Source organism: Columba livia, chromosome 14, assembly GCF_036013475.1.
Source record: "Columba livia isolate bColLiv1 breed racing homer chromosome 14, bColLiv1.pat.W.v2, whole genome shotgun sequence".
In the NCBI taxonomy this organism is placed as follows: domain Eukaryota; kingdom Metazoa; phylum Chordata; class Aves; order Columbiformes; family Columbidae; genus Columba; species Columba livia.
This window is the reverse complement of record NC_088615.1, coordinates 19,173,757-19,187,406: the sequence shown is the minus strand read 5'-3', so window position 1 is coordinate 19,187,406 and position 13,650 is coordinate 19,173,757. Positions and strand designations below refer to the sequence as shown.

Here is a 13,650-nt window from a genome sequence, read left to right as displayed (position 1 = left end):
GTGTTACCAAACCGTTCCCTCTGAGCCGGTTCCTTGCAGCCTCTGTTGCCCACTGGCCTTTTAGTTTAACCTGCTCTCTGGATTTGTACCCGCCAGCCGAGAACCATTGCTTCCCATTCCTGATGCAGCTCGGAGTATGCAAAACTCCCCAGCCAGCACGCGCATCCCAAGGCAATACCTTTGTCTTTTGAGAAAGAACACAGCTTTTTATTCGGAAAACAATATAAGTCACTCCATTGATACATACTTGCTATTTCCTTTGTTGTTTCCTAAGTACATGTCCTTTCCTTTGTAAGCTACAATGCCGTGAACCTCGTGCAGCTCCTCTGTGTAAACACATTTTGCTTTGTGCTGCCTGAATATGGAGCCAGGAGAGAAAACACTCTTCCCTGCCTGGCAGGGCCGTGCCAGGAAGCTCCTGTTGGATCAGCCGCTGCCAACACCTGGACCAGGTAGAGCCTGCAGTTTATTTAATATGTGCAATTACAACAATTTCATTTTGAAATCCGCCTCATGAGACAAGCGTGAAACAAAAGGGTAACATTTGGAGAAGGAAAAATTGTGCTTAGACAGAAGAAATACTGCTTCTCTGCTACCTTGGCAATAAGACAATGAGGGAGAAAACATAGAATTATTCACATTTCTGACTCCTTTCCAGTAGCACCAACGTGCATTTTGAAGAGCTTCAATGCAGGTTTTTACTGCAGAAAACATACTGTGAATTGTGTCCTCAAGCATCAGCAGCAGAACATGACCTGGCTGCCTCCAGCCTCTGCTCCTGCAGAGCCTTCCTGCTCAGCCAGACCTCACCACCACCCGTGGGTGCAGGTGTGTTTGGCACAAGCCAACCCCTTCCTTGCTGCAGGATGACACAACCGAGACCTTCACGCCTTCACCTCCGGGAGCTCCCGCAGGCCCCGCTCACCTGGGGGCAGGGGGTGCTCAGGTGGTGGGGACCCAGGTTTTTGGAGGGTCCTCTGCCCCTTTGCCTTTCAGGTTGACTTTTCAGGTGTGTTGGACTAGATGATCTCCAGAGATCCCTTCCAACCCCAACCGGTCTATGATTCCCCACCTCACTTCCCCGAGCCAATTCGCTGCGCAGAACGGCAGCCCAGGGTGGGTGCAAGCAGCCAGGCCAGGCGTGGAGGCGGCTTCAATTAAGTAGCACTGCAACCAATTACAAACTCAAAGTCTTCACACGTTTTTTCTCTTGCAGGAGAAGCCAAAACCCCTGGGTGTAATTAGCAATGTGCTGCACGGCTGAAGAGCCAGCTCAGACAACTGTGCTCTAACCTGTGGTTCTCGGGTCACATCCTTTGTTCTTTCAATAGGGGACGGCTCCGGTGAGGATGCAGAGGAGGTGCTGCCTGGATGGGATGTACCTGCACACGCTGCCTGGCTGCAGAGCAGGAGTCTGATGTCCCCATCGCACCCCTGTGTCCTGCCTGCAGCTCACTGTCCGGATTCAGGAGCAGTCTGAGGTCAGTGGGCAGCCGGGCACTGCACATTGGCCACCAGCAGCGATGTCACTGCACTGGTGTCCCCACGGGGTCCTAGCGCTGCTGCAGAAACTGCTCCACGGGCACATGTGCAGGAGCCTGGGGACAGCACAGACACCCGTGTCCATCTGTGGGAGCCCTGCCCAAGCCAGGGCAGTGGGAGAGGGGATGTCCCCATCCTCCGGTGTCCCAGGTACACAGGGGAATCACAGAATCATTCGGTTGGAAGAGACCCTCAAGATCATCAAGTCCAACCATAACCCACCCCGGCACTGCCCCATGTCCTGAGAACCTCATGTCCGTCTGTCCAACCCTCCAGGGATGGTGACTCCAGCACTGCCCTGGGCAGCCTGTTCCAATGCCCCACAGCCCTTTGGGGAAGAAATTGTTCCCCTCATCCAATACCCAGGAAGTCCTGGGCTGGGATTTCTCCTACTCTCAGCAACACCCAGAGACCTCCAGGGCCCTCCAGCAGCCCTGCCTGTCAATCTGCACCAGTATCTGCTCTCTGGGCTTTGTTTTTTAAAAGCAGATGAGGAAGTGAGACACGCAAACTATGATTCACTCAAACTCACGTGGTGGATCAGGGATAAATTCTGAGCTGGGGCATTTTCTCCGTGGATCATGTCCGTGGTTTTTCAGTGCGTGAGCCCTGCTTGTTTTCAAGCCTCTTGGGTGCTCTCCTGACCCAGAGCGAGGGAAACCACACAGACCCCCAGCTCATACTTTCTGCTTCGGTCCTTTCTCAGCAACACGAGCCCCACGCCTACCCACGTGCCACATTTCAGTCTCTTCAACACCAAAACTCTTCACTCCTTGCAGCTGGGAACCTGCATCCCCCCGGGAGAAAGATCAGAAAAGGACAGGGTGGGGAAAACCACAAGCAATGAGCTCTACACCAAGCGTGTTATTTCCATGGAGGCACCTCAGATGCTTCCTATCCCTGTGTTTTTTGGAGGGAGAGCATCATTTAGCACATTGATTCAAATGACCTCCACCATTAATCTCTGCAAGGCTTGGTTTATTTTTTCCCTCCAAGACAGCAGGCAGTTTTAGGCACAGCATCATTCTGGGGGAGGGAGAGGGAGGGGTCCCGCTTTGAAGATATTCGACTCAAAGACCGAGTTATTCTGCCCGTTTTTCCCTCACCAACTTCAGCAGCATAAATTGTGTGTCATAGCTGCCTTTTCATCTGTCCCGCGAGTTATAGACTGCACACATAAGACAATTCATGTTCCTCTGCATAATGAGGTGAGTTTTATAAATCATAAATCTTCACTTAATATGCAGGTGGTGTTTGCTGCCAGGTTTAGGAAAACTGATGCAGTTGCCAAGTTCATGAATGTCATAAATCATTCATGCTAAGGTAGTCTGAAATTGCTCAGTCCTTTGAGACAGACCAATTTCAAGGTGGTTGTTTAACACACAAACGCGATCTTCATTGATTGTTTATACAAATATATTTTCATTAAGTTTTTCCCTCTCTGTTATTTTTTTCTTCTTTAGGTGACCTGAAGAGTCCCCACTAGTGGCTTCTTTCCAGTTTCAAAATTCCATCAGAAATCCATTACCAAATGCATAAAAATCCATGGATTTATAATAGAAAGAGGCTCTTAAAGCTCAGAAAACACAGTCTGGATGTCTCAATAAATCCTGATGCAAATGATTAAAAAAGAAAGCAGAGCAAGAGAGCGTGCTTCAGTTCTTCACGGGGTTGTTTTGGACATACAGTATTTTCCACAAAATTGCCATTAATTGAAGGTGCGCTGACCCCAGCAGGGTTTTGGTCTCTGCTCAGCTGGTAGGCAGCTGCAGTGTGCGAGCGCGGGTGATGCCCCCGCCCTGGGGAGTACCCTGTGTGCCTCTGGTTCAGCTTTCCTACGCACCGCGGGGCTTGCTGGCTGCTCTGCAGCCCCCGGGGATGTGCAAAACATCAGTGGGAAGTCTCATGGGAAAGCAGCTTTCCCGTGAGACCTGCAGTTTTTAGTGGGATGGAAAATGAGCTGTGTAAATCCTGCAAGCACCTGGGAAGGGACCCACCTGCGAGGAGGTTCTGTTCTGGTCTCACATCTCTGCCACCACACGTCCCCAGGGGCTCTCGGCTCGGGGTCTTCACGCCTCGTCTTCCTCTCCCACCACCTCCCGGGCTTTGCGTTTTGCTTTCTAGTTTCGTGTGGCCGTGTTGTTTCTAGGCTGGCCTTACAAGGTGAGAGCTCTGTCCCATCCTGAAGGGTTTAGGGTCATCTAGGGAGGGCTGTCACCTCCCCTGCAGAAGAAGGACCTTGGATTGGCAAAACCTTTCACTTCCCACCTGATTTAAATCTCGGAGAGATCCGAAAAAATCAGGCACAAGTACCACTGGACAGAGTAGTAAATCAAAAAGTGTTTATGCTCAGAGTCACCCGGCACTTGAGAGGGTCTGATATTGAGCACCACATTAATTTTGTGTGGATCTAAGAAAACTGCGTGGGTGGAAAAAGGCAGAAAATTTTGACTGCTGTTCCCATCTTCCATCATCCTTTGCTGGTGTAATTAACTCATCACAAATAATTCAGGCACCAAGTTCTCTCTCTTCTTTTTCCCTGTGATGAGCCAACAAGTGCTGAAGTTTTGCAAGTTTATTCCTTGTTCCAAACTATTCAATGAATAATTTTTACTAACAACTCCCCAGCTGCAGACTGTTCCTCAGCATCTCACTGTAGGTGCACACCAGACAGAATTTGAAAATTGAGCCAAACTGGTTAGTTTTGGTCAGATGTGGAGGTTCCATTCCTTGATTTAACAAGCATGAAACCTGGAAAAGGCTTTTAGGGGAAAGATGATATGCCAGGAATCTGATGTTTGATTTGGTTCCCATTGCTTCCTGGGAGCTCTGAGCTGATGGGGAAGAGCCATCACGACCCCATCCTGCAAAGGACACATCTCCTGGGAGCAGTAATCAGGGACTGGGTGTCAGAGAGAAACACTGAGAGCCCACCAGGAATTATTAGCGGTGAAACCTTGCAAGCAAAAAATGTGAGCTCACCAAAACCCAGCAGCGACAAAATACAGAATCATCCGAGTTATTTCCAGCTCATTGTGAAGCTTTGGGGATGGTTTCTCTAAGGTTGCACAGGGGGGGATTCGAACCTCCCTTTAATTGTTCCTCCAGGTCATAAACTACAGAGACGTGGAAGAAATTCCTGAGCAAGGTGCTGCTGCTGGCTGTGTCCCCTCTGCTGGGCCGAGTCCCCAGGGGCGGGACGGGGCCCGGGGGCCACAAACAAAACGCAGCTAGAATGATAAAAGTGAGGAAAGCGTGCAAAGAGGAGAAGCAGCAAAGTCAAATGAAAATAGAGAAGAACCCTGGGGCTGTAGCAGCCATCCTGCTCCCCCCAGGTCCCTGCTGCCACGGCAGGATCCGAGCCAGCATGGCAAACCCGGGACACAATTAATGGGAAAATATATTTTTCTTTAACATTTTGGGTGAAAACCCACAAACTTTTCCGTAGGCTGGGGAGCCACACACACTCGGTGTGGCAAACGGGGCCTTCTGCTGTGAGGCTGAGCCGGGTGACCCCAAGAGCGTCACTGCACCCAGGATGGGGTGTCATGTCCCTGGCAGGCAAGCTGCCATGTGGAGCCGGTAGCCAACACACAATGGCGCTTTCTCTCTCCCTTCTCATTGCTTTTGTGCATGTCCTACTTGTTCTTCCAAGCCCCTGACCACCCCACTAGCTTTTTTTCCTCCTCTCCTTTCTCCAAAAAAGTATGACATTATCACCATCTGTAAAACTGCCAAACGAGTGACTCGCCTCTACATTTCCCTGCAGGGCTGCTCTTCAATTAAAAGCCTTTCTTGATGTTTTAGCTTTCACCTCTCTTAATTGAGGTTCCCTTTTTTCCAGCCTCCTCCTCCTTTTTAATTAGGGGCTAAGATGCTGGTTACAGAGCTTTGCAACGGGCAGCGCCAGCGACCACGGGACCCGGGAGCGCGTTTGGGGGCACGAGCTGCCAAAGCCGAGCTGCTCCCAGCCCGGCCAAGTGTCACGGAGCCCGGGAGCAAAAGCCAGTGGAAAAATATAGGATCCAGGCCACGTATAAAGTGATCCTGCCCTTGGTACCTGCTCCCAGGCTCCAACCGTCAGCACTTCAGCAGCTAATGATGCCACGACACTTTTTCTTTCACTGTTGCTAATGCAGGGCAGGGACCTGAGAGACGCAGCCTCACACCAGGCACCCACATCTCCCCTCCTGGAGCACCATTGCAGCACCACCACCCCCAAATATTTTAGGAGCATGAGCCGGGTTAAAAGCAGTGAGGAAAACAACCCAAAAAAACCAAAACCAAGCAACACCAAAGCAAGCAACTGCGCATCCTCTGCAATTCGCCTGCTAATTTATGACCAGGTAAGCCTCTCCCCTGCCAAGCTTTTCTTCCCAAAAGAAGAGGGTTAGAAACACTTGATAAAAAAATATTGAGCACTTCACAAATTTTGCAAGTCCTTCTTGTGCAGGTATGGGGAAAATGACTGATTTTATAAAAATACAGTATGTGTGCAAGTAAAGCAGCCGCACACCTTCATCTTATGTCCAACCTTGGCTAAGTTCAGAATCCTCTTATTATGTACGCTCAGACATTTTTAAAAGCTGCTCATTTGTGAAAACCAATCTTCTTATAAAATAATGAATTGGAAGCTTTCATGGGAATTAACCACATGCTGCTGGGAACTGGGGCGCAGGGGATAACAGAGATATCAGGGAAGTTTGCAGCTTGGCTCCCACCCCAGCCGGGCTGGCTCTTGTGGTGATGCAGAAACTGGATGCTCCGGACTGGGATGAACTGGGATTTGGGAGCTCATTGCAAAGGGTTCCCAGCAGCAGGGCCGCTCCACGCTGCAGATGCCTCCCCTGGTGCATCCTCTGCCGGTCCCCCGGCCCCTCCGCACCGCTGCTCGAGTCTCCGTAGTTCCAGATGTCCTTGAAACGCTGCTAAAGGGACAAACGTCTGCAAAATCACTCTTGCTGTCCTGACCGTTTTATTTCTTCCTTTCTACAGCAAGCCTCGTAGCTTGTAAATGCTTAAACCAGCCTCGACAACTCTCCAGCAGTTTAAAGCCCACAATGCTGCATTGAAATCACTCTGTGACTTCAGGTGGAGATTTTATTGCTGGTCTTGAAACAGTCTGAGAATTTCTGATGTTATATGTTATCATTCATTTGCAGCATCCAGTCACCTGACAGACTCTTGGCATGGGGTTTGGGAGGGGAGAGCAGGAGCTGGAGCAGAAGGGCTGTGCGGAGCCCATCTCAGAGCCTCGCAGATGGGCAAGAAGACGCTGTCGTGAGCTCTTGGATGGCGGCGACTGAAGCGAGGACGCTAGGACTGGGGGGAAGTGCAGGGGCAGGAGCCGGGTTTCCAGCCCAGAGGGATGGAAAGTGCCTGCAAGGAGTTGGCACAGGGTGCTCAGCAAACAGGAGCACTTAGGTGGCAACGTAAAGCCATGGGCGAGCCTGAGAGAGGGGACGCACAAGTGGCACCTGGCTCGTCCGCCGGCACAGGAGTATAAATACAGAGCGAAAACCTGGGGATTAATTCTGCAGGAGGTATACACATTTTTGTAGACAATTTTGATTAACAGATAGAAAAATCAGTTTTATAGGGGCTTTTAGGAGGACATTTGCCATCATGAATCAAAGCCAAGCGCTCTCACCTAGCTAGAGGACAGGCTGGGAGCGGGGCTGTGGGGCACAGCGTGTGCCCAGGACCGCGCGTCCGCCACCCCCCGCTCCGTGGTGGCTCGAAGCTTGGCCAGCACTGGAGCAACTGAAAGAAGTGATGTTTTACCCCTTAAAGATCATTTCATGCTCTAATGAGACTCCTTAAAAACACAAACAAGCCACCTGACACGGCAGGATGAAAGCCCATCTCCACGGCAGTGATTTTCCTGAAGACGCTTTTCATCTTTGGCTGCTGGAAGCTTTGACATAAAAATTTATCGCATGCCCTCCCCTAATAAAATGTGATGGTTTTACTGTAGTTTTTATATAAATGTACATTTAGTTTTGAATTATACCAAGAGGTAGGCGCTAGCTTTGGTCACATCTGCGACACGCAGCATAAATCACGGCTCCCTAGCAGCTTCCCAGGACCACAGCCTTCTGCCTAAGGGTGCAGGTAACTTCTACTGACTTCAGTGGAAGTTTCTGGTATCCTGCAGTGAGAGAATAGGCCCCTAGAGACTCATTTGCTGTTAATTAAAATCAAGAGACTAATAGCACCGGGCACCGTGGTGCAGCCGAGCGCTGTGCTGCTTCCCACGGCTCTCCAAAACACATCTTGTTTCTGCCCCCCAAACTGCTTGTTTTGGCTGTTACACCCCCAAAATTGCTCATTTTGGCTTTTACAGCCCCAAAGAGCACACAGACCCTTTTCATTTCTTGCCCAGTGTCCTGTCCCAGGCCAGCAAATCCCATGAACACATGGCTGGTGCATCAGCTGATGAAACAGTCGCCTTTGATCTGATTGAGCATAACGAGCAGCACGGGACCTCGGGAGATGCACCATCAGCACGATTAACCACGTTCTCCGGGGAAAGGGTTACGATGGGGAGATGGGAGGATGACTGGTGATGGAGGAGTAGCAGATGGTCTCTCTCAAGGAGAACGCTGGGACAGTAATTACAAGAGACAAGAGGAGAGCTGCTGGCTCGCTCGCAGGAATTTATCCAAGCAGTTGTGGGAAGAACAAGCCTCTATGGACAGCTGAAAAGGAGGTACAAGGGGAAATGAAAACTTTTGCCCACAGGCTCCTCTCCAAGGTGATATGGGCTCTCCCTTCACTTTGTGCCACACCTGCAACTCCTCATCACCATCGTTTTAGATGCTTTAAGCTTGGCTTTGCTTTCTCCTGCTCTACATTGCCCAAAGGGCATCCCAGTCACCATGCTGCTTGTCCCAGACACTTCCTAACAGGTCTGAGATAAAGATGCGACTTTGATTCTTGCTCCTTGAATGACACAAGCTGTGCCAGGATTGTGTAGCAAGGAGAGGATGAGGGGAAACTCCCTCGAGTTGCAACAGGGAGGTTCAGGTTGGATAATGGGAACAATTTCTTCCCCAAAGGGCTGTGGGGCTTTGGAACAGGCTGCCCAGGGCAGTGCTGGAGTCACCATCCCTGGAGGGCTGGACAGACGGACATGAGGTTCTCAGGACATGGGGCAGTGCCAGGGGTGGACTCGGTCTTAAGGGTCTTTTCCAATCAAAATGATTCTATGGTTCTAGGAGGGATGGGCCGGCTGTGACCTGGAGCATCAGTTCCCAGGGCTGCTCAGGGAAGAACAAAATACAGAGCAAAGCTCACCATTTTCAAGTGCTTCCCCATCCTCTTTTGCCCAGTTGTGATTTTATGCCTTATGGCCCCTCTACCCCATGCCCTTATTTTTCTACCCTACCACCAATCTCTGTTCCTGTTGGAGTAACTCCCTGCCAGCCAAAGCACGGCAGAGGTTAGAGAAGGGTTTAATTAGAGCTTCTCTCCCTCACCACCTGCGCTTGCCGGTGTCCCCACCATGGGGCTGGGTGAGCAGGGCACATGGAAGCAGAGAGGTGAGGAGCGCTGTGCCATCCCCTGGTGCTTTTCCTGTGGGGGTTCCCACACTCATATGTGCCCCTCAATGTTTTAGCTCTGCAATGCAGCCTGAGCAGTAGCTGAGACCTGCAGGTGATGAGGAAATCAGGGCTAATTAGAACTGCTAATTAGATTGCTGCTGAAACACCTTCTCTGTGCTTTGAGATGGGTCCCTCCTGCTCTGAGGGGCCTCTCTGCCTGTGCCACCCCATTGGCAGCACATGAGCCAAAAATAATAATTAAAAAGTAACAAAAAAAAGATCACTTTTGACAAGACTGAAGCATTTCCCATCACACTCCTGCTGGCTTGGGCAGAGCTGCAGCCCCAGCCCTGCCAAGGGCACCGAGCCAGGAACATCCAAGGGAGATCTACCGTGTTTCCCATTCATCCAGATCAGCCCTCGGGTGAAGCTGTGGAGCTGGGATTTGACTCCGGCAAGCTTTGCCAGAGGGCTCTGCAGCACATCCGCCCGGCTCTGGCACCAAAACCCTTCCGCTGTGGCAGCGGACCAGCGGTGCACAGCACAGGGTGACATCCTGGGGACAGCCAGCACAAGCTTTTCTGTTCCCTTCCCAGCAGCCGCAAACCCCGAGGTCAACTCAGCTGCTCCTGGAAGGACACTCAGTGCACGTATCCATCACCCCCAGGGAGGGAAGGGACCATCTCCCCCTCCTCAGAGCAGGGGGGTAAAATCAAAAGCCCCCAGGACTGCAAAGTGCAGACCCACAGCACTTGTGAGTTTACCCGATGTTTGTTGTGCCACGTACCCGCTGTCCTCACCGGAGCAGAGCCACACAGACACTTGGTTTCATTGCCATCACTGTCAGTGTTTGTCTTGCAGGACATGGCATTGACCAAGGCAGACGTACCCTTGGGTCAATACCATTTGCTACTTACACCAGCAGACCTTATTAGGAGTGCCAGATTAGGCTATAAGGCCCTGATTTACTGGAGCACTTAAGCCCATGCCTAACTTTAAGTACACAAGCAGATCCATTGACTTCAGCAGTTTAAGGTTCAACATTTGTAAGTAACTTGCTGAACAAGGACCTCCATTATTCATCCCAAACCCCGAGTAATGCATTCTTAGGAAATAACTGTGGCAAACTCCACAAATCCCTCCTGAAAGGGCATCCTAAAACCCTGGTTAGATGAGAGCTTAGCTGGGATTGCTTTGTAAACAGTGTGCATACATATATATGTACACACATATATTTTAAAAGCAGACAGTGCAAGATTCAGATTGCAGAGGTCCCAGCACCACCTCCTTGCTGGGTCTCAGGAGAGGTGACACAGCAGCACAGCAAAGCTTCACAGCACAGACCAGCCCTGCCCGTAACACAGCTGTAGAACAGACAATGCAATTAAGCCAACTAATTTAAGGGCAAATATAGGTGCTTATACCACAGACATTGCAGCCAGTAGATGAGCTCCTGTTACTGCCATACCAATGTAATATTAAGCCACATAGAGCTAAGCCATGGTGACAAAAATCTACAAGCAGAGGCAGGAGGCATCTCCCTGCTTCATGGACCCCCCCCAGAGCAGCAGAACCCCCCAGGGGTACAGACCCACAAAGCAAAGCCAGCCCAATGATGGCACCAGCCACAGGATCCCCACGTCACAGTGATGGAGCAGAGCTAAGGACCACACACACAAAACCAGCTCATAGCCCAAGCAAGGAGCAAAGGGCTCAGCTTAAATGCATCTCCCAAGCGATGGGGGAGGTGCCCAGTGAGGCTGTTCCCACCCCCTCAGCACCCACCTTCCCAGCTGTGCCCCACCAGCACCCTGATGCTCAGAGCCTCTCTGCACTTTTTAAAAATCCCCACTCTTTCCTCAGCCAGAGTAGTTTCCTCTGGAACAGGTTTTAGAGAGCAGTGATGTGGGCAGGACGTGTCCTGCTGGCCACCCTGCTCCGTTTTTAAGGGACCAGGGCAGGGGACCCCTGTTTGCAAGAGACCCGGAGAGGCAACGACCGGCTCGGCACGTGCCCACACCGTATTTGCTGTTACTGCAGCTGCAATTACCCCCTGCAAGTCGTCAGGAGCAACCTGCGTGGCATCAGCAGGGAAAGCGCCGCTCATGCTTTGCTGCCGGCGTCCAGCAAACGGCTGGCAAAATGAGCTAAAACAACATGGGTTTGAGCCATTTCATAAAATGTAATAGAGAATTATATCCCCTTTGTGCAATTCCACCAGATAGTTGAAAAAAGAAAAGCAACAACATCAACCCAGAAATCTGTTGAAAGGATCTCATTCTGCGTTCAGCCTGATGAGCGACAGGAGAAATCCTTGCGCATCCAAGTACATTTGCTGGTGCCCTGTGAGATGCGCTATTACGCTATATAGCTTTTCCATACATCGCACCGCGTCTGCACAGCTGGGCAACTGCCTGTAGGTGCATGGGTGGGGGGGTGTGTGCACGCAGATGGGTCCGTGTGGATGTCCCCGTCCCAAAACCCGGGAGCGGGAGGAAGAGGGTCTGCAACCCTTCATCTTCCTCACCATGCTGCTGCTGGGGGGATTCAAGCGATGGCAAGCAGGGAGCGCCAAATGTTATGGATCCCTCAACCACTGTTATTTGTCCCCATGTGCATCGCTGGTATTTTGCATTAAAATATATGTTGTTAAATTTATGCCTTAATATATATATGTGTGTAATATGGCTGAGTTACGGTTGCTGTGGGAACTATAACTTCTTTTTTTCCAAGAGGCTGTTATATGTCTTATTATGTTGTATCATCTGCAGGATGGCTGGAAACAAGATTGCTGCTGTTAATCCTTCAGCGTGGAGGGCTGATTAAAACCAACCATCCCTTCCCCGGGTCCAGAGCTGCGCGTAGGTCTGTATCTGCATGTGGGCAGTCCCGGTGTCACAGGCTCTAATTAGACCACTCGTTTGATGTAGAGGGTCCGGGCTGCAGGAAACAGCACGGTGTAAAGCAGGAGTGTATAAATGTAACTACTCCTATATTTGTACAGTCCTAAAATTCCATTTGGCCCTTTGAAGGCAACAGCGAGGCTGATGCAGCCCCCAGCAAAAATGAGTCTGACACCCCTGGTGTAAAGCGTGGCCACACTTGGGTTGGGGACCAGCTGCGCTGCTGCTCCCACCTCTCCCATCCTCGCTGGAGGATAAAGCTCCTGCTTCCCCCACTCTGGGGCTTGGGCAGGATTTGGGCTGGGTCCCAGACCGAGCATCCCCATCGCTCTCCATGTGGGAGCTGGGAACCAGCAGAAGGGCAGATCCCAACCCCGGTGGCATGCAGCGCCATGAAAATCCTGCCCGACCCCCATCCCTTCCTGGTGCTATCAGAACTTGCCCAAACCCCCACCACAGAGTTCATCCTCGGGGGAGACGCCTGTCCACAGCCCCTTCCATACCTGGTCCCAGCACGGCTGTGCAGAGGACGTGCCCGCCTGTGTCACCGGGTGAGCGTTTGGGAAACATCTCCTTCCCCGCACGCAGAGGTGAGGCGGCACTTGGGGGCACCGAGACGCTGCTGGGACCATCACACCAAACGCTGCTGAACGCAGGATTTGCTCCCGAAACCCCAGCTCTGAGTCCTCAAAACCTGATGGGGTTTGTTTGTGTTTTGGCTGCTGCGAGTCACCGAGGTGGCTGATTAAAGGCTTTAATGGGCCATGGAGAGGGTTGATTTGCTGGGAGGCTGCTGTAAAAAGATGGGAAGGCTGCTTAGTGCTTTGGTCACCGGAGGTACAAACAAAGGCTGGGTTTTGCTAGCACGTCCACTCCCCTTGTAATGAAACACAAATTGCTCACCGAGAAACTGCTCCGGGATATAGATATTTGTGCGAGGCTAAACAGGCTTCTTACCGTTTAAATATTTATTTCTTTTGTCGCGCCTTTTTTAATTTGCAGAAGGTGTATAAAAGCTTCAATGCACAACATTTAAAGGGAAGGGCCCACTGGACCTCTCCCTGGTGGGTGTAACACCTACATCTCCTATGGTGTCCTAAAGAGCAACATGTTTGGGTGCCGAGGGTCCCACAGGGCTGGAGCTGCTGGCACCAAGAGGCAGCGCTGGCTCCAAACCCCAGCAGATACCCAAGGAGCAAACGGGATGTGGAGGGGGGACCCGGCAGTGCCAGACCTGGAGGGGTTGAAGCCCAGGCAGGGCCAAGAGCCAGCCCCAAAACCCGCCCTTAAGCCGGGCCTGGGGCTCTGGGAAGCCCGTCAGCATGAGCAGCTTTCCCTTTAGAGCATCGATCCCTGGCGGGCTCAGCTCTGGTGCCCAAGACCCCAACCCAAAGACTGGCCTGGGGGGTTTCCAGCCCAGAGCCACCCCACCACATCTCCCTGCGGAGGGCAATGTCCCCCAGGCCGAGGTGTTCTCCAGCACATGGCGGCATCTTGTCACTGCTCTGCTGGGGACCGTTCATGCCAGGGATAAAGATTCATCCAGCTGAGGCTGCAGGAAGGAGTCGTTTACAGAGGAGGGATGAATTCCGCTGCGGGGTGACGTTCCCTGCATGACTGATGGCTTTGGGAACACTATTCTGAGTCTGTCCCCACTG

The 13,650-nt window shown here is 51.5% G+C and overlaps 1 long non-coding RNA gene across 1 annotated transcript; it reads left to right on the top strand.

Moving 5' to 3' along the window:
- The first annotated feature begins 301 nt into the window (after positions 1–301).
- LOC110359590 (uncharacterized) lies at positions 302–3,188 on the top strand. Its single transcript, XR_002414878.2, has 3 exons — positions 302–452; positions 1,332–1,481; positions 3,006–3,188. It is a non-coding gene; the product is annotated as an uncharacterized LOC110359590 (long non-coding RNA).
- The last annotated feature ends 10,462 nt before the right edge of the window (positions 3,189–13,650 follow it).